The following is a 25,350-nucleotide window of genomic DNA, read 5'->3' as shown; positions in this document are numbered from 1 at the left end:
TAGAGGCATAAATATTAGCAGTAATTGCTTTCTGGGTCAGTATGTGATCACTTAGTTCTAACTATTTTATTTTTAGTTACTTGAATTCTTTTCTAGTATTAGCCTGTTGAGTTATTTACTCCCAGTAAGCAGGTATACATTTATTATAAAATTTTGAGTATTTTTTCTGTATCTTTACATCCTTTAAAGAAAATACACTGAACATTTTACAGACCTTCTTGATTAGATTATGGCTTTTTTTTTTTAACATTTCTATTACCTGAAGTATTTTCTTTCAATAAGAACTATCATATACTTTCAACCTGTAGAGTCTATTTCTGTATTGTGGAAGTACAATTGTGATACTGCCACAATACCAAAAGATGCACTTGGCCATTTACTTATTATTTAATGTCTACTGCTCTAGGTTTATACCCAAGTATTTGCCAGCCAGGAAACAAGTCAACTACTTTTTGCAAGAATCAATTCATAACTCATTATAATGGTCCTAGTTTGAGTAATTAATAATCACAGCTGAATTCCACTTACTTTGGAGATGCAAAAGATACACAAATTCTACACTCTTACAGTTAGCCAGAACCTATCCTGAAAACAAAGGAAAATGAAAGAGCTGGGTAGGTGGCTCAAGTGGTAGAGCACGTGGCTAGCAATAACAAAACCCTGCATTCAACACTTGTTCCTCAAAATAAAGACCTTCGAGATTAATAAAAGAGGTAAGAGGACAAAAAAAGAAATAAAATATTCTAAACAAATTAAAATGTTTCTATCCTCAATGACTGGGGAAAAAACACTTTGTACTTCCAGTTTTAGGTGATAAAAATATTTATGACCTAAGTAATTGAAAATAATAAATTTCTCAAATCTAATCAGAATGCTCCTAGATTAATTATAAACTAAGTTTCTGTTGTCTGAATGTATATCACTATGTAAAACTTATAAATATAATATATTCTTGAGGTAGCGGTGTAGTTCAAGGGGTAGATTTGCTTTCCTAGCAAATCTAGGCTCCAGGTTTACTCCCCAGTACTGAAAATATGAGTGAATGAATGAATGAAAACATGCATCTATACATAATGCACACATCCACTCACATAAACACGTACATACATACACAAAATGTAGTTTTATAGAACTCAAATGAAATACTAACATATTTCTTTACCATTACAATGATAATATTGCAGATCTACACTGAAAGTAGAATGGTAGTTGAAAGAGAGCACAGTGCAGCCCTATTCAACAAATTAAGCCACAATAAAACTTCATAAACAAACTCCATCTATATTGAAATCAAGCATATACTTTCTGTTTGACTTTTTATTATCAAATTACTATGTGCTACAGGAAAGTCTCTAATGGATTGTATGTACATATTGTCTTTCATATTTTTCTGTATATTATACTTCAAAAATTTGCGCCTCTCCTTCCTAAGTATAATACTCATCTTTTCAAATGATGAGAATAGCATCCTTCTCTTTAGGTGTTATATTTTAGAAATATCTCATGCAAGCAATCACCTTTGGTGAAAATTATTTCAGTGTTGATGGAAATTTTGTGGTTGCAGATTTTTTTGCAGTTGCTTTAATAATTATTTATGCTTGTATTTTCAGATTCCAAGAAAACCAAAAAACCTTCAGAAGGTAGTAGAAATAATTCTTTTTCAATTCTTTCTGATGAACCCTGAAGTAGTATATTTTCTTATGACTAGTACCTAGAAGAAACTAAACATGAGAGAGAGAGGGAGATTATAATGAGAAATATTTCACAATAATAAAAAAATGGAGACTGGTCTGAATTTTAGTGACAGAGCAGTAGCCTAAAATTGAAAGCAGAGAAAAATAATGACTATTATTGCAATAACATATAATAATAATAATAAATATTGTGTATATTTTTCATATTGACTATTTTTGAAGAAACCTTTATCAAAAATTTTAACCACTCGTTCTAATCTTTATATATATAAAGTGTTTATTCAAGCTTTTAAGACTACCAATTATTAACAAATTAAAATGGTTAGCAATATAAATATAGATTTAATTCATTGTCAAATAATGTTTAGAGTCAAGTTACTGAACTACCTGTGATAATTGGCAAAACTTCAAAGCAAGGCAGTGGTGAAGTTCAAACTGATATGGACGGAGGCTGGGAAACCTAAAGTCTAATACATGTGTTGGTAATAAATTGCATCTTTAGAACTTGTTAAGAGCTATGGTTTTCTGTTTGTATTTTTTTTTCAACAGAACTGCCAAAGGGAAAAAGTAAGGGAATGCATGCATAGTCTGTTTCTGTATAGTTTTTTGTCACTGCCACTGTCATTGGCCTGCTGGTATATTTAGACCTGCCATTTTGAACCTTGTTTTTCTATGTGCTATGTATGTGAACTCTGTTAATTTTTTTTTGCCAAAATGAAAGATATAAAACCCAAAGGCCATGGTAGCATAGCAAGCATTCTTAGAATTACTTTTTAACATGCATGTGTAAATTTAGTCTTTGCAACCTAATTTAATTCTAGGTTATAAGAAAATGCTCAGTAAAAGTCCTTTGACAGATTAGTTTTTTAATCTCTTTCCCATTATTTCTCTTCCTATAACCCTTAAGCACTCCAGCATGCTCTTGTTGTATGTGGTATTTTTGTCTATCGATGATTTTCTTCTAAGAGGCACCACAGCTCTGTCAGATAGCATTGCTCGATCCTTACCTTCAGCATTGCTAAGTTCCTTGGGTACAGTGCTAAAGCTGGTTGAAAGAATTTAGTAGGTAAAACCACAAGCCTTGAAGCTGTATGTTTTGCAACATACACACTCCTCTGCAGATAATATCACACAACTGAACGTTACTCAATTATCCATTAGAAAGGACACATTTCTAAGAATGTAAAGATTTTAAGATACCATGGATTTTTTTAACTGTGTTTAAAATATGCAGCAATTTCTAAAAATGTTTATGTATGAATTAGCCCTATGCAAAGTTAGGACAGGGAGAGATATTCGATGTCATAAAAATGTTCAAACATATACTGTAGAAAGAATCATGAAATTATGCTACAACATAGCCAGAGGGAGCAATTTGTCAATGAAGAAGTATGTGCTTGTTCAGCCCCCTAGATTTATGAGTGGACACATCTGCTGATGAGTTCTGGCCCAGAAGTATAGAAGCCATCTCATAAACGATGGCACCAGCAGAAAAAATGGAGAAAAACTAGAGACTTGAAAATGCCATTAGTACACACATATGCATATGTACATACATATGTATGTATATGTGTGTTTGTATGTGACTTTTCATATGTGTATGCATATATATTTAACCTGAAGGCCCTCCCTTTAGTGCATTTTCTATGATTTAAAATTTCTGCAGCTACACTGCACCTCTTGGGCACCCCTCAAGGCATTGTAATATTTAATAAATACACATGGTAAAAGCCAACTGTTTCCTCTCTTTGAGAAGGTCTATGGACTTTAACTTGGGTGACAATTATGGGGAGAAACCCATTTTTTCCTAAGAACTATTAATTCTTTTCAAATAAACTTTGTTCTGGTTTGACACCTATATATGCCATCGGCTGTCATTTATGGTGGTGTCTGAATTTACTTGATTTGGATCTTTTCTGTCTTTAAATTGGCCTGGTATATATTTGCCTTATATTTATATATATATATATATATATATATAGTTATTATAATTATAAAAGTTAGATTTTTGTTTTGGTTTTGTTTAAAAAAATAGAATATAGGAATTAGGATGAAGAACATTCACACATTTTGTAAATTTCTGTCTCCTACGTCATTTTTCCCCCAAAAGGGATAGCAAAACAAACAACAACAACAATAGCAACAGCAAAGCAATCCTGAACCAATCATAGACATAATTTGGTAGTCCTTGTAGCACTCCTGAATTAATGTATATTTATTAAGCGAATGAAAGTAACTCAACAATTGCATTCTGCAGTATCTCTCCTAAGAAAAAATTATGCAATGTCTTTTCTGACAAAGCATTGCCACAAATTAACACAGATACTTGTTTGCTTATAGGATGGCTTTCTAATAGGAGAAGGGGAGCCCTTTAACTGACTCTCATAGTCAGGTGCTGTTTGATTCTGCTGTATACCTAAATGGGTTTCCAATGTTTTCAGATACCATCTCTATACATATGTCACAGAAGTGTTTCATAATCAGAGCTTTCATTCAGGAATGCATCTAATGACTAAACAATGTATTTAATGACTTCCCATTTGCAGACAATATTTAGTAATGTTTTCATTAGCTTTAATTTTAGCCAAGTCACCTATGCCTCTTCCTTTAGACTTGCCACATATGGTCAAGTGATTCATTTTATTGGTCTTAGTGCCTAATGTATTCTTAGAAGAGATGAGTTGCTTGTTATGAATACATTAGTCCAAGCCTAGGAAATGAAATTGCATTTGGGGAGATTGATGTGATGTCCATAGAAAATTGTACGACACAAGATAGGCTCATAGAAAAATTTTAGCATTAAAAACATCTTTGTGTTTTCAAAATCATTTTAGTTAGTGAAACTGAGAAATCTCCATTATTTTTCTTTAAAATCTCAGAATACTGTATCCCTACAGTAGCATTTCTTGAAAATCTTTAATTTGACCAGCTTTTGAAAAGCCAAAATAAATGAGACTAGGAATACAAACCATAGCCATATACAAACCATATAAAGTTAGTGTTCATTACAATGTCAGTGTCTGCTTCATAGAGAAGCCAGAATAATGCTTTGTCTCATTAATATTGACAAAAATGGCTTCTGAAAATAAAAACACATTTCTAATGAGAATACCTACCCTCATAAAGATTTGTCTTACAAGTTTTGCAAGGGTATTTTGCTTCCTCCTTTGTATTCTTGTTCTGTTTTCTTGTCTTGAAAATAACTCAGCAAGGAATTGTTTAACTAAATTAATTTCTATAAGTAGGACCTCAGAAGAGGATGTCCATATGCATCTATACATTTTCATCTCTTGAGAATATTGAATTTGCAGCAGTGAGGGTTGAACTCAATGCCTAGCATTTGCTAGAGAAGTGCTCTACCATTTGAGCCCTTACTTACTTTAGTTATTCTTCTGGTAGAATCTTGTATAATTGCACAGGACCAGCCTTGGACAATGATCCTCCTCCCTACAACTACCATATATATGAGATCACACAATGCTTGGTCTATTTATTTAAATAGAAGCTCTCTAATATTTTCTCAGAGTGGCCTTCAACCTCATTTTTCTCTTTATCTGCTGCCCAGATAACTGATAGCACAGCCATTAACCACTTTGCTTACCCCTCTAAGAAATATTTTCAAAGATCTGTAATAACTATGCATTATTTTCTTATTTTTAATCCCCGTTTATATTTTTATCCAATGACAGCAAATTTAATTTATTTCCATTCCTTATTGATTCCTTTTTGTTTTTCTGGGTTATAAACAAGAAATATTTGAATTCTTTTAATATTCAGAATAATTTGATAGTTTTGTGAGAAAATGAGATAATTTCTTTTTTGTGTACGACCTTAGTGATTTTGGGACACTTGTTAGTTGCTGATATGCAGCTTCAATATGTGTATGCTGTTGTTAAAATAATGAATTTTAAGCTGGGCGCTGGTGGCTCATACCTGTAATCCTAGCTACTCAGGAGATTGAGATCTGAGGAACATAGTTCAAAGCCAGCCTGTGTAGAAAAGTCCCGTGAGGCTCTTATCTCCAAATCTGAAGTGGGACTGTGGCTCAAGTAGTAGAAAACTAACCCTTGAGCACAAAGAGGCTCAGGGTCAGTGCCCAGGCCCTGAGTTCAAGCCCCACAACTGACAATAAATAAATAAACAAACAAATAATGTAGATGGCTACTAGCGGTTCATACCTATAATCCTAACTACTCAAGAGGCTCAGATCAGAGGATCAGAGTTTGAAGCCAGAAACAGAAAAGGCTGTGAATATCTATTTCTAATTAATCAGCAAAAACCTGGGCTGGAGGCATGACCCAAACCATCAGCAATCAAGATGAAGGAGGGTGTAAGGCCTTCAGTATAAATATAGGTACCTGCAAAAAATAAAAAAGTTACTACACCTAAGACGTAAAGGATAAAAATACTAACAGCAATAATATTTTTCAGAACAGGAAAAGAAAGAAAAACATGCAGAACCAGGTAACATTTAAATTTTCTCTGTTTTTTTAATTTTTCCATATTATTTATTTCTTAACTGAATACTGAATTATAAATGAATGGCTAAAATAATGACTTTTTTTTAATTTAACACAGCAAAGTCTCCAAAGAAAGACCCTCCAGGTATGAGTGATGTAATTGGAATCTTCTTATTAATGCTTATAAGCAGACACAGTCTCAGTGACACTAAAAGACAGGAAATAAGACAGGAAATGTTTCAGCATTTTCCACTAGCAGTCATATCTAACTTTGGAATCTCTTCCCCCTTTATGAGTATAGTCTATTTTTTCATCAGAGTAATCTCACAAGTAGGCCATAACACATTTTCATATGTGTGCACATGAGCAGAAGCTAAGACCCAACATACAAATACAAAGCCCTACAAAAAGGCTAGTGAAATGACTAAATTGAAGATGATTAAAAGTTAAGTATGACAGCCTATATTAGATATCAAGAAAGACATTAATTTAAATATATGAGAGTATATAGATATATATATACAATTCAAGTTGTGATTATAACAGAAAAAAATAACAGTGATTAACTATATTGTTAAAATTAGAACCATCAGAGAAGTTGTCAACTGATTTCTTTCTTTTCATCCTAAAGACTGAGGAATATGCATTTGAATGAATGTATAAATGATCAAATGCTTAGACAACTTAAAATGGAAAATAGTGAATGAGCATTCTGTGTTGGAAGATGATATATGATAACCAAATCAAAATAATCTGGAATTCATGGAAAATATTTATTATCAAACTACCTCAAAGAAAATGGAAAAGCTGTATATTCGCTTTTCCACATCCACTTTTCCTCAATTCCAGGATTATATACACATATACATACATATGGTATATATATGTATATATATATATATATATATAGTCTTGAGAGACAATACTGAAGTTTCAAACAATGTTATAATTATTTTTTAAAAAGTAGGCAAACATTTAATTGATGTAGATCTTATTCTTTGTTGTCATTAACAGCTCCAAGTGAAAAACAAGTAAAAACAAGTATGTTGAAAACATTTTTTTAAAAAGCTCACTAATTTTTTTTAACAGCTTACTCATTTTAGTTTTCTGCTATGGAATTTGCTAATGCTAATTTTTAAGGCTGACTTACCAAATGCTCTATGTATGATTCTTTATTGTATTGCAATAACCTGCAAAACTACTCCTCTCTTTTTTTCTGTGAATCCATTTTTATGAAAATATAGAACTTTAACTTATAAATATTGGATTTTTCCATCATAATCTCTCTTTTTGGTTATTTGTACTTTTGCATTTCTTTTGCATAGTAAGTGATTCCTTCGGTTTCTTAAAACACTTGAAAACTAATTAGTAAATAATCCTAAGCATTATAAACTTGATCAACCTAATTTTTCTGAACTTGGGTCTTCAGTGAAATCTTGTCTCCCTCAAATTTTCCTAAAGTAGCTCTTGTAGGCTCAAGATTTCATTTCATTTCATTTATGCCCTCAGATATGAAGTATTGACTAATAACTAACCACAACAGCACTTTTGCCTTAATGATTGCTTTGACAAAATGCTGAGGAAAACATGCTCACTTCTCTTGGTATTTCTCAATTGTTATTAACAAAAAAATTACTTTAACCACGGACATTTTACAGCAGGAAAAACTGTGGTTATCTTCTGTTTATATATATATATATTATTTTAAAAATATTGTAAAGAGGAGTTACGGTTACATGAATAAGGTAATGAGTACATTTCCTATGGAGCCTTGTTATTCCTCCTTTGTTTTTCCCCTACCATCCCTTCCCTCCACACATCCCCAACTCCTCCCTCCCTCCCCCCAGAATTGTAAAGTTCGTTTCCAACTTAGTGTCTTATACACCTCATTGGTACAATGGATCAGCCTGTACCCTTATTTAAGCATTTTTTAAATTTCCTTTCCACTCCCCAAATTATAAAAATGTATATACAAGATGAAGGGCATTGGAATCAAATGCAGTAAAAGGAGGGGTTATACCATGGGGAAGAACATACAAAAGAAACAAAAGCCGGGCACCGGTGACTCATGCCTGTAATCCTAGCTACTCAGGAGTCTGAGATCTGAGGATCACGGTTCAAAGCCAGCCCGGGCAGGAAAGTCTTATCTCCAATAAACACTCAGAAAATCGAAAGTGGCGCTGTAGCTCAAGTGGTAGAGTACTAGCCTTGAGCTGAAGAGCTGAGGGACAGCGCCCAGGCCCAGAGTTCAAGATCTATGACCGACCAAAAAAAAAAAAAAATCACATAGTACATTATAAATACATTAAAAACAATAGCAACAATAGCAAGCAAGAAAAAAAAAACACATGTCCCTCTCTTGGGGTTCATTTCGCTTAACATCATCTTCTATGGTCATATGTACATAGCATTTGACCTTTTCTGCTGGACATAGCTAGCAAGATCAATAGAAACCGCACAGATTGGGAGAAGAGCTTCACTAGTTATACAATGGACAAGGATCTCATATCTAAAATATACTTAAAACTCAAAAAATTAAGTCCCCCAACAACAAATCCTCAAAGAAACAACTGCCTGATAAATAAGGACTTAAAGAGAAACTTCTCTGAAGAGGAAATAAGAATGGCCAATAGACACATGAAGAAATGCTCAACTTCTCTAGCCATAAAAGAAAGGCAAATCAAAACAACATAGAGATTCCACCTCACCCCAGGCAGAATGGCTATAATCAAGAAATCTAATAACAACAAATGCTGGAGGAGATATGGCCAGAAGGGAACCCTACTGCATTGTTGGTAGGAGTGTAAACTTGTTCAACCACTTTGGAAAGCAGTATGGTGGTTCCTCAAAAGATGCCACATAGAGTTCCCCTATGACCCAGCAATCCCACTTTTGGGCATTTGCCAGAATGATCACAAACAAGACCATACTAAAGCTACCAGCACAATGATGCTTATTGCAGCATTATTTACCATAGCTAAGATATGGAGCCAACCCAGATGCCCCTCAGTAGATGGATGGCTCAAGAAAATGTGACATATATATATATATATATATATATATATGAAAATATATATATATGCATTCAATGCCTCCATCAGAAAGAATGATATCGCCCCATTTGTTAGGAAATGGAAAGACTTGGAAAAAAAATTGTATGAAGTGAAATAAGCTAGGCCCAAAGAAACATAGGTCTCATGGTTTCCCCTATTTGTGGTTATCTTCTTTAAGCTGATATGTGGACTTTATGGTCGAATCACAATGATAGATATAATTGTTTGAATTTTCCTTTCAAGTTAGAGGAAATAAATATGGAGGGCAGTACTAGTACATTAAAATTGTATTTTCTTTCTTGTTGGATTTTTTGAGATAAGGCATATCACTTAAAGAATATTTTAGAATAATTAGAAAATATATTTTTAAAAACTTGATATGAAAGACTTGTCTCTTTTGTCAACAAAAACTTTATAGCTGCAATTGTTAAAATAGATATGGATGACTTTAAAGAAGAGGTTTAGCATGAAACTTCCATTTACATGTCCATAAAAAGTTTTGAATTTAAAGTTGAATGTAAAGCTAATTGGACCTCTGTGTCATGGCTGGCTTAGCATGCTAACACTTATTCTGTAAAAATGCATAATCAAGAAAATGCAGAAAACAAAACTGGTAATTTTGTAACTCTGATAGAGAATTTTAGATTGAAAATTGCTCTGAAAATTAACAATTTCTTACTCGGAAATGTGACATATAGATAAAAATGTTCATCTGCAAACAACATCTGTAAATACTGCAGTCTATGGAACTCTTCAATCCAGTTCTCAAGACATCAGCATCTTTTGTAAGAAATTAGAAAGTTAGGTTGCTAAACTACTTTAAACTCAATATAAAAATATCAAAAGTTAATATTTAGCTCTTTATATGGTTAAGTATTTCACTTTGACCCGGACATTATCCTTCAATACAAATATTAACCAACAGTAATTCACAAACTGTGTAAGTTGTCTAAAAATAGCATATATTCAACTATTTCTATAATAACTAAGAGAAATGTTTTTGTTTTGTGGCATTGATTCAAGATTGATAGCAAAATTGCATAACTGCATTTAATAGTGGGCTATATGTAAAGATAATTCCTCCTATAAATAGTAAATATTTCTACAAATATTTCCAAAAAGCCTTTAAATATTCCATATTGCTTTGTATAGAGAACCTCCTCATTTTTAGTATGATTTTACAATGTCTTAAATAATGAGGGCAAATATAAATGAGATGTGTAGCTGACAACACAAATCAATTATTTATGTGACAGAATCCCATGATATTGAATTTGACAGGAAAGCTAAAATGGACAGAGCTAATCCATGGGAAATACAAAAAGTAATTTACCATTGACATTGGGTTAAAGAAATAACTACAAGTTACCCTGGGATTTGAAGTTTTGAAGAATAACCAAATTCTATAGGAGAAATACCAGGCAAGAACAAGCTAGGTGCTTGTCATCAGTTCTCATGGAACTTTGTTTATATTGATGCCCTTTTAAACATATTATCAGTAGACTTTATTACTGGGCCTCCGTACAGATCTTACTCTGGCTGTGTTCATTATTTTCCTTCCCAGTACTGCTTTATTACTGGGCCTCCATACCGATCTTACTCTGGATCTGTTCATATTTTCTTTCCCAGTACTTAATGAGGCAATACTAAGGAGCACTGATGATACTTCCTCATCTGAAGGGACATGGCCAGAGGTGGTGTTGATGGAAGAAGCATGTTGGGAATGAGGGAGGAATGTGAAGCCTAGGCAATTCTGCAAGTCAGCACAGATTCTTTTGCATATCAAAAACTGCCTCAGTGTGAAAGGGTGAACATATTGGTGTAAGCCTGCAATCCCATCGATTTAGGATATGAAATTGGAAGACTTGAAGTACAAGGACTGCCAAGTACATAGTTAGTGAGATCTCAATCTAAACCAGCAAGCCAGGTGATGGGTGATGCTCCTGTCATCCTAGGTACAGGGGAAGTTACAGGTATGAAGATCATGGTCTGAGGTTGGCCATAATAAAAATGTGAGGCATTACCTGAAAAAAAAAAACAAACTAAAGCAAAATAGGCTGGGTGCACAGGTCAAGTGGTAGCATATATGCCCAATAAGTACAAATCCCAGATTCGAAACCCAAACACCAAGAAAACCAATCATTTAAATTTAAAAAGCAAATAAAAATTGAGGTAAATATAACCTAGTACAGTGAACAACTTATAGAATGTTTCATACTTCCATATCTGAATGTTTTTTTTCTCTGTATAGCAAATATTTCCCTATAGGCAAGTTTCAGATTTTATAATAGGACTCAAAAGTCTCCTATAAAAAGTCCAGTGAGGAAGTCCCTCTGCCTGTTCTCTTCACTTGAAAATAATCTTGAGTGTTTTGTTGTTGTTTGTTTTGTTTTTTTTTTTGTTTTTGGATTTTTTTTGTTTTTGGGTTTTTTTTTTTGAGCAGGAGGCTCCCTCCTGTAATCCCAGCTACTCAGGAGGCTGAGGTCAGAGGATTGTGATACAATGCCTGCCCAGGCAAGAAAGTCCAGAGACTCTTACCTCTAATTAGCCACCAGAAAACTGGAAGTGGAGCTGTGGCTCAAAGTGGTAGAGCACCAGTCTTTGGCAAAAGAGCTCAAGAAAAGTGCCTGAATTCTAAGTTCAAGCCCAATGACCAACAAAAAGAAAGAAAGAAATGTTTAGCAAGAACAAGTAAGATTAAGGAACTTCAAGATAAAATAATTTTAAAATTTACATATGACTTTCTCTTTTTCAAATTTAAATAAAGCACACTAACACACTGTAAAAAATACAACAAAGATGTATGTGTTCCCTTCCCTACAAATCCTTGCTGTACCTTCTAGCACAGTAGCTATCAAAACAGAAATTGACTATATGATTTCTAAGCAGAAAAGACCAAACATAGAGAATTTTTTTAGGTTATAAAGTATCTAGTAATCTAATACCATCAAGGGAAATTTTCACAAAGGGATGTATTACCACTGTTTGCTGAATATATTTGGTAATTTGACTGTTTTACTCTATTTTATTGTCAGTGAACATTTCAGTATTTTAATACACGTGGAAGCACAGCTTGTAGCTCACCGATCCCATATCAAGGACTTTAGGACTCATGCTTATACCACATGCATGTTTGTTTCTATGAGCAATTTCATCAAAGAAAATCACTAAAGACCTGGTTAGCGCCAAAGTCTAGTCAGTGTTCCAACAGTTCCATATCCTGAGTCTTAGTAATAAAACGTCTTCTGATAAGCCAAGTGCCAGAGGATCGTGAACTTCTAATATTAGCTACTCCAGAGACTGAGATCTGAGAATCCTGGTTGAAAGGCAGATTCGGCAAGAAAGACTGTGAGACTCTTTTCTAAAATTAACCACCAAAAAGCCAGAAGTGGCGCTATAGCTCAAGTGGTAGAATACTAGACTTGAACACAAAAGCTCAGGGACAGTGCCTAGGCCTTGAGTTCAAGACCCAATACTGTACCCTCTCCAAAGTTCCCTGATATTATATTTTAGAAAGATATTATAAATTTGGGCATAGGTATAAGCAAATCACCTAACAAAGGACAGAAAAATAGTCATAAATATCTGATATAAGAAAGAACAGACATTTAGGACACAGCATGAGTAGATGATTTTATATTGTTGCTGACGTAGTTAGTATACAGTACAAAATGCAATTTATTTCTATTTAATAGAACTCCAACCTATCAATTCCAGATAGCTAAGGAAATAATGTAATGAAAGCCAAGCACATTATTGTGTTTTATAAGCACAAGAAAATATATTTGTGCATTTTCTTGAAGTTAAGGAACATTTGAAAATATATACATGAAAAATTCATGGGATGAATTTAAAAGCAAATACATTTTATTGTATTAATAATTAAAAACTTTATCAACGTAGGTTATAGAGTTAAAGATTAAGTCACATACTTGAAAAAGGCATCTGTAACAAATAAATACAATATATTAGTAGCAAAACATCAGCAGAATATATTAGCATGCTTACAAAATATATGAATACCCTCTGAATAGATCCAAGAATGTTGAACTTCTAGGTAATAATTAAAAATCACAAAATACAATTTATCCATACCATATTGACAATAAATAAAAATATGACATTTTTGTTATGGTGATGATTAGAGACATAAATACTTATATGTTCTGCTGATGTGAATTTATAACTTTGTGGGAAATATGGCATTGATCTAGACAAGTCAAATGAGCATAGTCCAGGCCAATAAAATTCAGGCATATGTGTACAAGGAAACTTGCATAAAAAGGCTGCCAGTGGCATTACTTATAATTACAGAAAACTAGATCTAACCTAGTGTTCATTGACAGGGGACTGGGGGGTGGAGGCTAGTAATTTGCAGAATACACAACAGAATGCTCTACATTATTAACAGCCCCCCACTGGTACCATTTGTATTAACATGACTACATCTCAAAACATACTGTGAAAGAAAGAAATCGAAAAAAATCAAAACCATTTTATATAAAGTTATTTCACTTCTCCATAGAATTTGATTTATTTAAAATGATCTTTTATTTGTCTAGTGATAAATACAATATAAATTCAAATATAGGCATCAAAATAATAACAAAAACAAGTGCAACAAGAACTCTGAGATGGACACACATGTAATGGTAGTAGGGAAAAGTGGTGTCCAAAGGCCTTGGTGTTATTGTCTCTCTTAAGCATACAGGAGATGTGAAAGGCTAGCATTCTTTGTTGCCATTAATTAAAAGGGGAGGGGCATAGAGTTAAGTATCAGTCTGAAGTAAAATACAGAGCCATATGAACTGTTCGGACTGGAGAAATGGTGGAAGTCACTGAGGTAAATGGATGAAGATCATGTAATATTAGTCTCAACGGGTCCTTAGGGGAAGTTTGTTTACCAAATCCCCAAATTTAGTCAAAAACCAACAGTCTAAGCATCTTCTGGGAACTGGTTAGATATGTCGATTCTCACGTGTGTCCCATAATGACTGGACCCAGCCTCTATTGTTTAACGAAACTCTGGGATGAGTGAGAGATGTATTGAAGTTGCGGACCCACTCATCTGTCTATCTGATGGAAACAAAATCCGTAATGGAGCTAGGTCCCAAAACTCCTAAGTCTTGAAACAGCATAAAGAAGAGGGTACATCTTCCAAACTGAGCATTCGATATTAAGAGTCTTTTGATTTCTCATATTGAGGAAGTCCTGAAAATCCTACACTTGATACCTTTTACCACCCAGGGTTTAGGGCACTGGGAGCACAAGGTTGTGAAGCTATGTGGCCTGTTGACTCCTTGTTTCAGACCCTTAGCTGCTGAATCAACTGGGAAGTGGGTGTGTTACATACAAATGCCAGTAAAAAATAAATATGAAATAAAAATGTGAACATGTGGTCAAGAAGAATAATCTCATACAATGTAAAGTGTTTATTAACTGAGCAACTAAAGGGTTCCAAAACCATTACTACTCCTTCATTATTCTTCTTATTTTCCTGTGGACTTCAGATTTGAGATTTTTGATCAAATTTTGATCAAAGACCATCATTTTAGAAGATGTCTCCGTGGCCACTCTCTTACCTTCCATGTTAGATGTTCAGGGAAACACGAAGAAGCCATTTGTGGGCTTTATAATTGCCTTTCTCTCTCAGCAATATTCAAGTGGAATCACCTCTAATATGTGCATCGTTAACAATGTAAAGGCAGTTTGTCACGTCTCTATAATAATCAACAAATTAAGCATTTTAAAATGCTCTTCTTCATTACTTAAAATGTATGTCCCGTTGCATTCTGCACATTACACCATAATCAGAATAAATTTAGTATCACAAATTATACTTTAGAAGGCAGTTTCCATATTGTTATTTAGTAAAACTAGTTTATTGGGAAATAAAAATCTTATAACAACTTTGTGTTTGGCTTTTTCTGCAGCTTGCTTTGCTTTAAGGTGCCACATACACTTTAGCTTATGCTAGTTGGGCGTTGGGCTTTTGTCTGGCTAATCATACAATAAGGTATTGATCTGCAACTTCCGACACCCATTTCTCACGCCTTTAATAACTGAATTTTCAGAAACTGAACGAGCCAAAGAAGTTGGTGCTGCCTCCACAAAGAAAGGTAAATGCATTATACTCACAACTTGATATGTTAAATTGCAACTCTTGTGTTCAACTCTTTGAAGAATTTAAAAAATCATTAGAAAATTCAAATCAACTTAAGGAAAATGATGCTGTAGTTGTAATTCACTGATCCAAGTTTTTAACTTGATATACAGGATAGCACCTAGGAAAGTGCCTATTTATTGGTTTCACTGTATCATAGATTCAGAAAGAAGCATATAGTGAAAATTTGTAGTGTTTTTTTTTTTTTTTTGCAAGGCTTTATCATTTCAGTTATAATAGTAACAATATGATTCACTTAGGACTCTTAATTGATGCTAGCAATTATAGTCAAATTGCAAGCTAGTTTTTGGAATGTTGTTAAAATGTTCCTGGAATCTACTCATTTCATTCAAATTCAGTATATTGCTTGAAGTGCAACAAATCAATTTTTGATTAAGATTTTTCATATGAAATTGTTCATGTGAACAATGAAATTAAGAAGTTTATACCATGAGCTATTGACTTGGTATATTTTTGGGGAAGTTTGGAATGAAATCAATAATGCTGCCAATATTTTTTTGGGGGGGAGGAGTCAGGTCATGGGCCTGAACTCTGGGCCTGGGCGCTGTCCCTCAGCTCTTCAGCTCAAGGCTAGTGCTCTACCACTTGAGCCACAGTGGCACTTCCGGCTTTTTTCTTTTTGCTTATGTGGTGCTGAGGAATCAAACCCAGGGCCTCATGCATGCAAGGCAAACACTCTACCACTGAGCCACCTTCCCAGCCCATGTTGCCAATATTTTTGAAGATTTTTTTTAATTAGCCATACTTCTTCAATATATATTCATATATATAAAACTATCTATCCTCTGTCCCTCCCTCTTTACCTCCCTATATTCTTCCTTTCCTTCTTCTCTCCATTTTGCCTTCTCTCTTTGCCCTTGTCCCTCCCATCTTTCATCCTTTTTTCCCTTCTTTCTTCACTTCCTTATTCATTATATTCATTCTGAAGAGATCAGAACCAATTTTTATTTTTTATTAGTTTCATTGTTCCTTTAAAAACAACCTGAATTTAACATATTCCCTGTAACACATATTTGATTAAGAAGAAAGCTAATCTGAGCAAGAGTGGCTCATGCCTATAATCCTAACTACTCAGAAGGCTGAGATCTGAGGATTGAGGTCAAAGCCAGCGCTGGCAAGAAAGTACCCATGAGACTCTTATCTCCAAATAACCTCTCAAAAACCAGAAGTGAAGCTATGGCTCAAAGTAGTAGAGTCCTAGCTTTGAGCAAAAGAGCTCAAGGACAGGGCCCAGTCACTGAGTTCAAGCCCTATGACTGACGAAAGAAAGAAAGAAAGAAAGAAAGAAAGAAAGAAAGAAAGAAAGAAAGAAAGAAAGAAAGAAAGAAAGAAAGAAAGAAAGAAAGAAAGAAAGAAAGAAAGAAAGAAAGAGAAAGAAAAGAATCCTCTGAGTGTTCTCACTTCAATTAATTACTTCAGGGGAGATGATCTGATTTTGTGAGAGTAATTTCTACTGTTTTGATGTTTACCTCAGTAAGCAGCAAATCTTCCACCGAAAGGAATAAATTTTAGAGAAAGAATAACTCAAGAAATATAGTACATACATGGGTCTATTATTTATCTTTGAGCTACTTGTGATTTTGAATGTGCTCATTTAATATTTAAATTAATCTCAAACATGATTACATTGTCCTTTCAGTTGATTAAGCCATGGGAAACTTGAATATAAAGGAGCATTTTGTTGACATTTGCAAGACACTAAGTGACTCTAGCAATAACCTGGAATGTAAGCCAATTAATCATAGAGCCTTCAAGTGGAATTCTTTGCAGAGCTTGTTTATCAAAACACAGTACAGAGGAATAAAGTTGAAAAAAAAATGTGAATATGCTAGCAGGAACACTGCAAGAGATTATTGTTTTTTTTTCTCTTATTCTTTAAGATTAGATTTAAGGTTTCAATTGCATTATAGAGAGATGAGGACTCTGCTAAAAGGCATGAGAATACCTTATTGTAAACAAAGTATTTGGCGTTGAATCCATTGCAGAAAAAAATGCTTTCATAAGCAGAAGCCACATTTCTGACGGGAACTCTTCTTTATACCTTATCTTTGCTTTGCAGCTGTACCTGCAAAGAAGGAAGAGAAAACAACCAAGACAGTGGAACAAGGTAAAAAAAAATGAAGGAGGTTGACATTATCTTCTTTAGAAAGACAACAGCATGCGGAGCAAAGCAATGGATTCAGACAGGCGGAAGACAATAACCTTTAAATCTATTGCTGGATATCATTGTCCTTGCGTGTTTTTCTGTGCCCTGGAGAACGTGAGGAGAAAATCTGGGTTTGTCTTTCTTTTGTTTGTAAAACTCTTGGTGTATGTATTCAGAACAGGAAAACTCCACATGCAGCTTAATTACATCAGCAGAGATGCTGAAGATCTTTGGGAATAGGGAAATCAGCTAAGGGAAACTAGCAGACATGTTCTTGCTCTGGTTTTATTTCAATGCCACTTTATTGATGATAGACAGGAATGAAGACGACCCAATCAGATATAAGCAAAAACTACTTGCAATGCTTGAAAATTCATGTGTTATAAAATATAGGAGAAAAATCAACAGCAAAAGTAAATTGGTTCAGTTTATAGGATGGCTTTATTAATTAATTCACCAGAAAAGCTTGGCATTTTAGTGCTTAAGCTATAAAGCCATAAAGCACCCGTGCATTCTATTTTTAAAAGTTATAATAATTAGATCACTGCAGGAAATGCTTCAGGAAAATGCGATAGTAAACTAGACCTAAAATGTTGAGAGTGATATTGTGCTTTTTCTTGGAGCTCAAATTAAGTGCAAAGATCAGTCAAGATTAATTTTGGAGGGATTCTCAGAATAAAAGTCACATTATAATTGTATTGATAAAGCTTTCTTTGGTTTCTGAGTGACAGCTGACATTGTACAAGATACTGGATTACTTGTGTGTACTTCTTGAAGGCAATGAATACTTTGTCTCAGAAATACATATTAGAGGTGCTGGTTCCCCATTTTAGATGGCTCAGCTATGTAAATTTCAGCATCTAAACTTTTTACTTTAGAAAGAGGGTAATTATTCTCTGTTTTGTCAATCTGCCAAAGTATTGTATAATTCAATAAGGAAAAAATGTGTCAAGGATGCAGAAAGGTACTAGTTCTGAAACATTTAGGCTTTTTTTTTCTCTCTGAAATCAAGCTAAAAAAATCACAACATTTTGATTCCATTTAACTTCCTAGTTTGGTTCCCTTCAAGAATGAAAAATCTCACATTTCAGTTATGGCTTGCTTTTGTAACCACAGATAATATTAAGAAGAGCTTGACTACAATACAAAACACCCACACTAATAAAAATAGCACATAAGAGATAATGGATTTGCAGATTGAATGCTTATCTTGTCTTATCTTCATGTGCATGTCAGTTTCATTGATTCTCCAGTAGGCAAAAGACTAGAAGGAAATCTTAGATTTCCTTAGATGGAAAAAGAGTCCTTCAGATCTTTTTTTTAAATAATTTTTAATCTATATTACATTTTAACTTATGAACATTTGCACTTTTAACTCATGAAAAGCAAGTATCTTTTTATATTATTTTAGCAATTCAAAGATTTTATGAGAGTGGCTTAAACTATTTTTAACAGAGCATAATAGGAAATGATGTTTTTGAATACAGTGTCCATTTATGTGATGGGCATCTATGGCTAATAGTTTCTATTTTAAGATTTTAATAAAACTAGAATTGTGGTACATATTTCATCACAGTATTCTAATATTTATTAATAATTTGGTGCATGGCCTTGTGGATATTTCTTCCTTATGTATTGGTTACATTCAGAAGTATAAATAATCTAAACACAGTTTTTAATACATTAAATATAATTAAGCTGCCATCAAAATACTTTTTATTCATTTAAATTTGGACCTGTAGAATTCATGAAGAAAAGCCGTAATGATTTTTGTAATTTGTAATAGATTTCAAATGCACTTTATGGCATGAGTATGTGTACTGAATCTCTACATTTAGTGTGCATTAAAATTTTACTATCAAAGTGTTATCTAGGATGAACTCTATAGTATGGGAAATTCATATTGTAAAAGGCGGAAGGAATTTGATGTTACTGTAACTTAGCAAAATAGACCTCATAACATGTATGAGACAGAAATTTATTTATTCCAAGTTCTGAAAAACACCAAAAAATGTAATTCTTTTTTATCATTAGTTCTTGATAAATTATATGTAATTATTCAGGAGTGCATGCACATATTATTAGCCATCTCTCTTCATGTACAAAGCTATTTTCTGGTAATAAACAGGACACTTTTTCCCTGTACATGTCTACCACACTAAATACTGCTACCCTCACAGGAAGATGAAGGAATGCCAGTGATAAGGAATGTATAAGTTCTATCCTAAGAGTTATCTTTCTACATTTATAATAATTGCATCTTGAGCAAGTATATTACATCCAATCAATACAATAACTCAAGAGTTATTGAGTTATTATAAATTGTTGGCTGGTATTCCATTTCTAATATTTACTTGCATATTTTCTTTCTTTAGAATTCTTTTTAAAAATCTATCTGCCTTGTAAAAATTCATTTCCTTTCATTTAGTCTTTGTCTCTCAAAACAAAATATTAGTAGGATTTTCTTTGTTTCCGGCTTAGAGTAAGGCAAAACTGGTACTCAAAAGAAACATTATAAGACATAGAAGAATGCCAGAGAAAGAAAATAAATGTCCAAATTGTAAGTTTAAAGTTACAAGTGTCTTCCCATTTTTAAAGTCCTCCCTTTAAAGTGACTTAAGTCTTCAAGTAGAAAGGTTTAAAAAAAGTTGTAAGATAAAATCACTTGCAAATCATCTCCCTTTTTTTCATTTGTTACATGTGTAATACTAATAAAGCAGTCTGTTCTAAGATAGCATGGTAGTGTTGCATGGAGTAAGTGTTCAATACAAACTTGTGGATTGAATGCCAGTTAGATTAATTGAAAGAAAGCAATACTCAGATGACCTAGATTTTAGTAAACTGTCTAACAGACTTTGTAACTATGAGGTATTATCATAAGTCAGCTTTACTTTCAGTAGTGAATATGGTCAGATTTTTCAGACATTAGAATACAAATAGGTAAATCTTTCTTTAGTCCATTTTGAAGAGGAGATAGTAGAGGAAAAGTAGTAATTATTATTCATTAATTATGTCACTTTTGGTATGATGTTTCTGAAACAAAACTGTGGCAAATACTCACATGGAAAGTGAGTTTTTTAGTAACTACTGCTATTGTGAATTTACTAAAAGAACTCTTAAAATGGAACAGAATATTAAATAATTACCTAATGAGGCTAATATATGTTCCTACATTCAGATGTATTGGACTTTATCATAGGTTCTGAATGGCTTTAAGGGTAAATATAAATGATATAATCTTCCAATAATTTTTCAAAAATGGAAATATTTTCTATGTAAAACAGTTCCTTAATAACACATTTCTTAAATGAATATATAGAGGCTATTTTTCCTTAGGGGAAGTCAAGTCTAGAAAGCTCTTTATTTTTAACATCCCTAGATTCAAATGCAAAAGAAAATCATGGTCTGTAAATGTTAATGCTTATGGTTATCTGACTTGGTGAAGATTATGAAAATTACATTGTTATTACAGAAATGTTAAGCATGGCTTTTTGTATTTTGGCAATTAAAAACCACTTCAATTAATGTATACTCACGTAAAAAGGTATAAACCACTTCGAACTTTATTTAAATAGAAATGTGAAAAAATATTTTTAAAACTTAAAAAGAATTGGGTTACCTATTAACCACCAATAATAAATTAGAGCAGAATTAATGCCATTTTATTAAGGATAAAATAGAAAATTTGGATCATAGATGTATCAAAGTTCATTTTCTTGTAATGAGAGATTCAATTTTGCTTTAATTTTTAAATGTGTAAAAAATTATAAGGAATTCACATTTACTTGAAAGTTTTCTGTATTTCTTTGCCTTAATACTATTCTGTCAAGAGTTGGATCCTACTTCATTGTAATAATATTATCAATTGTCACAGGTGAATCCCAAGTTCTAAATGCTATTTTTGTCTAACACTTTATTAGATTCTTCCATTTTTTTTAATGCACTGGTCCTCTTGAAACTGTGATGTGTACTTATTGTAGATTTATCCTCCAGTTTTGAGTGAATGTTACAAATATCTATGAGTGATGATTTCAAGAGATTATTGGATAATAGTGTTTATGTTTCTGGTGTATCTAAATTACAAAAAAAAAAACCCAAGAAGTGATTTTACATTTAAAATCATGGAGTAAAATCAAAGTTTTAGTTAAAACAAATTGTATTTAATTATTTGCTTAATATGTGATTATAGAGTGATTTATTTGCACATGTTTCTTAAGTCATGCTGTTGACCCTCAATAAATGTTAAATGATCATAAAGAATTTACTGATTCCTGTGGATTGCAAACTTTTTGACAAAATACTGCACTTTCATTGTTTAATATTTATTGAGCGCCCACACTAAAAGCTAGGCGCTAAGAAGAAGTGTAAGGGTCATGAATGGGCTTCCGAACAAAGATGATCTACGTGCAACGTATGAAATTGAGCACACGTGCTTGTTGATATAGTTACACATTTTTCAAGAAAATGTTTAGCAATTCGTGCCCTCAGTATCTCACCTAACAGAATTGACTTCTTCTTACCTTTATTTGATACTTTGGGGATCATTCATACAATTTTTATCTTATTTTAAGATTCTTATCTAGACTTATTTTCTCCCCTTCACTTTTGTTCTCTCTATCTCCTTCATCCTTTTAATAAACAGATCTAAACTCTACCATGTTAGAACAAGACATGTTCAAAGTTTGTGTCGTTACAGGAGTTTCCCACAGTATTATCTTCTGCAATACACCATGTGATTCATGCAATTCAAAGATTGATTGGTAGGTTGCCTTTCCACTTTGAAGAAAATTTCAGACCAGAAAATGAGCCTTCAGTGTCAATGATGGTGAGCTTTAAAATCGAAGCTAAGGATTCTTTATTTTTACTGATACACTGTAGTCAGCTAATATGTGATGCAATTATCCATATTCAATGAAGGATTAGCTATTGGTGTATATAGGTCTCACAGAAAGATAATTATTATAATGTCCAAATTTTTGTTCTCATGCAAACATGTGCCTTCTTATCAACATGGATATGAACTATTTGTTTGCATTGTGTGGCCTCTCTGCCCATATTTTTCTTTCTCTTTTCTTAGGAATTTTGGGCATTTGGTGAAGAATTGTAAGATTATACCAGAGACATCTTTATTTTCTACCTCTGCAGTCCATGAGGGAAACATTGATTTTACTATACGGATTTCGTTTCCCCCCAAGTAGCTGGGTATAAATTTAATTTCCTACTAAAATGCTATAGATCCACTTATCATTAAGCCTCTTGCCTTGGCTTACTGCTTCTCCTCACATTCTACTTTCTGTGATTCTATGCACAAAAATATCCACACTCCACACTTTCTTATGTTCTTCCTGATGTTGGAATGTTTCTCTCATTCTGTGTTGAAAATCAGTCTATACTAGTTTCAGAATTTATCATAATGCCAGTGTTTCTGCGATATCTTTCACTCTAATCTTGGGAAGTTGTCAGTTCTCTTTTTGGGCCAAGAGCCATGTGAGTGTGTGTCTCCATCATTGTGTTAATTTCATGCACATGCATTCCACCATAGACCACATGCCATGTAAGCATGCTAGGTTTCCATATCACAAAAAAACATAGTAAATAAATATCTATCGGATATATCTAGTCTTTTTTTTAAAAAACAATTGTCTTCAGTTTTGAAGTTACTATTTCCAAAAGAAGTGACTTACAAGAACAGAAACTTGGTCACCCTGGCAATACCATAGGAAAGATAGGTTTTTGTCTGTTGAAACAGCATTGGCAATTGTTTCACTCTAAGTAAACATTCTCTAAGAGTCAAAGAACTCAGGGATTGGGCGCTGACCCTCAGCTCTTCAGCTCAAGGCGAGCGCTCTACCACTTGAGCCACTGCGCCCCTTCCAAGTCAAAGACTTATTGTTACATGAACATTTCTATCACAAAGTTTAATAGCATTAGCGTGGAAATTGTTTTCCAATTTATATTCCAGTCTAAAATATAAGCACTTCAGTTTCAGAAGTGTATAAAAGGAATGATACATAAGCAAGTAGGATTATTTCAGTTGTGCAAGGAAGTCTCATTTAAATAATTTATTATAATCCGATCATTGCAATAAATATAGAGAAACCATATAAAAATCAAAAAGCCATTCACAATTTTAAAAACATCTCTCAACAAAATATGGATATTGAGGAACTACATCAAATTCATGAGGCCCTGAGTTCAATTTGCAATACTAAATATATATAACATATATTTTATATTTACACTTATGAAGTGCATGTTTGAATATATGTAATATATAATATATTGAATACATTACATATATATGTATTGCATGTATATTTCACATATATGTAATAGATACATAGTATGTATGTAATATATGTATATATGTAATATATATGAATTATATATGTAATATATTATATAATAGATAACATAATTACATAACAATATAAAATATATATGTAAAACATATATATATATATGTGTATATATATATACACACACACACAGAGGTGCAAAGAACCCACAAGAACCAATGCAATATTAAAAGAGAAGAACAAAGTTGAAGAACTGACACTGCAACACTTCAAAACATAATGATTATTCAGTAATTAAGACTGTATAATACAGAGGAAAGAACAGCAGGGGAAAGAACAGCAAATGTATCAATGAAACAGAACAGAACACCCAGAAATAGACCCACAAACATTTAACCAGCTGACATTTGACAAACTGCAACGCGATTCACTGGAAGAAGAAAAATCGTTTTAATAATAATGACAACAATAATAAAAGCAACGAAAAGAATCTAAAAATGAATTTGACATACTGCACTCAAATTACAAAAAGACCTACAGAAAAAACATAAAACTACACAGCTCCTAGAAGATAACACAAAAAAGGTTGAAGTTTCCTTGTATTTGGAATTCATTTAAATTTGGGAATAACGTAAAATATAAACTTCAAGACACAAAACTATGAAACAACAATGATAATTTGACCATCATTAAAATTTAAAAATTTCTATCTTCAGTACTTCTTCAAACAAACTAGAAACAAATATTTATAGCCACTTCATTAATACTTGCTAAAATTGGGGAACAACCAAGATACCCAACAATAATTCTTTGGATGAATAAATTCTGCCATATCTATATATGAATTTTTATTCAGAACTAAATATTAATAAGCTATCAAGACACAAGCCATGTAAAGCAATTCTGCATTCTAATTGTAAGTGATGAAAATCAATCTGAAAATGTACATATGGTATAATTTCAACTATATAATATTCCAGAAAATGCACAACTATGGAAAAATTAAAAGTTCAGTTATTAACCAGGCATTTAGGAAGAAGGCTAAGTAGGGAATTCAGAGATGTTTTTAGAACAATGAAACTATTTGGTTTGGTGTTCTAATGCTGGATAAGTGTCATACCATAGTTGTCAAAATCCACAAAATGTGAACCTTTGTTTGAACTACAGACTTCCAAATTAACATATGTTAGTAGTACAGGGGTTTTCATTGCAGCGATTTTATAGATGCATAATGCACTAGTAAGTTTGGCTGATAATAATATCAATATTGCTTCATGGATTCTAACAGATGGATCACAGCCATGAGGGAAACTGAGAGTGCCAGTAACAGTATGTTTAGAGGAATGAGTTTTACTTTAGACCCTACTGAGAAAGTACCTTGAATGAAATAGCATATAAATAACAGAAATTTATTTCTCACAGTTTTCAAAGCTGGCAGTCCAAGATCCAGACATCAGTCTGGTCCACTTCTGGTTGGGTCCTTCCTCTTCCAGGTGTAGACTGATGTCTTTTTT

This window comes from Dipodomys spectabilis, unplaced genomic scaffold (assembly GCF_019054845.1).
Source record: "Dipodomys spectabilis isolate Male_0828 unplaced genomic scaffold, ASM1905484v1 ptg000001l, whole genome shotgun sequence".
Classification (NCBI taxonomy): Eukaryota; Metazoa; Chordata; class Mammalia; order Rodentia; family Heteromyidae; genus Dipodomys; species Dipodomys spectabilis.
The sequence above is the reverse complement of the archived record's forward strand: the minus strand, read 5'-3'. Positions refer to the sequence as shown.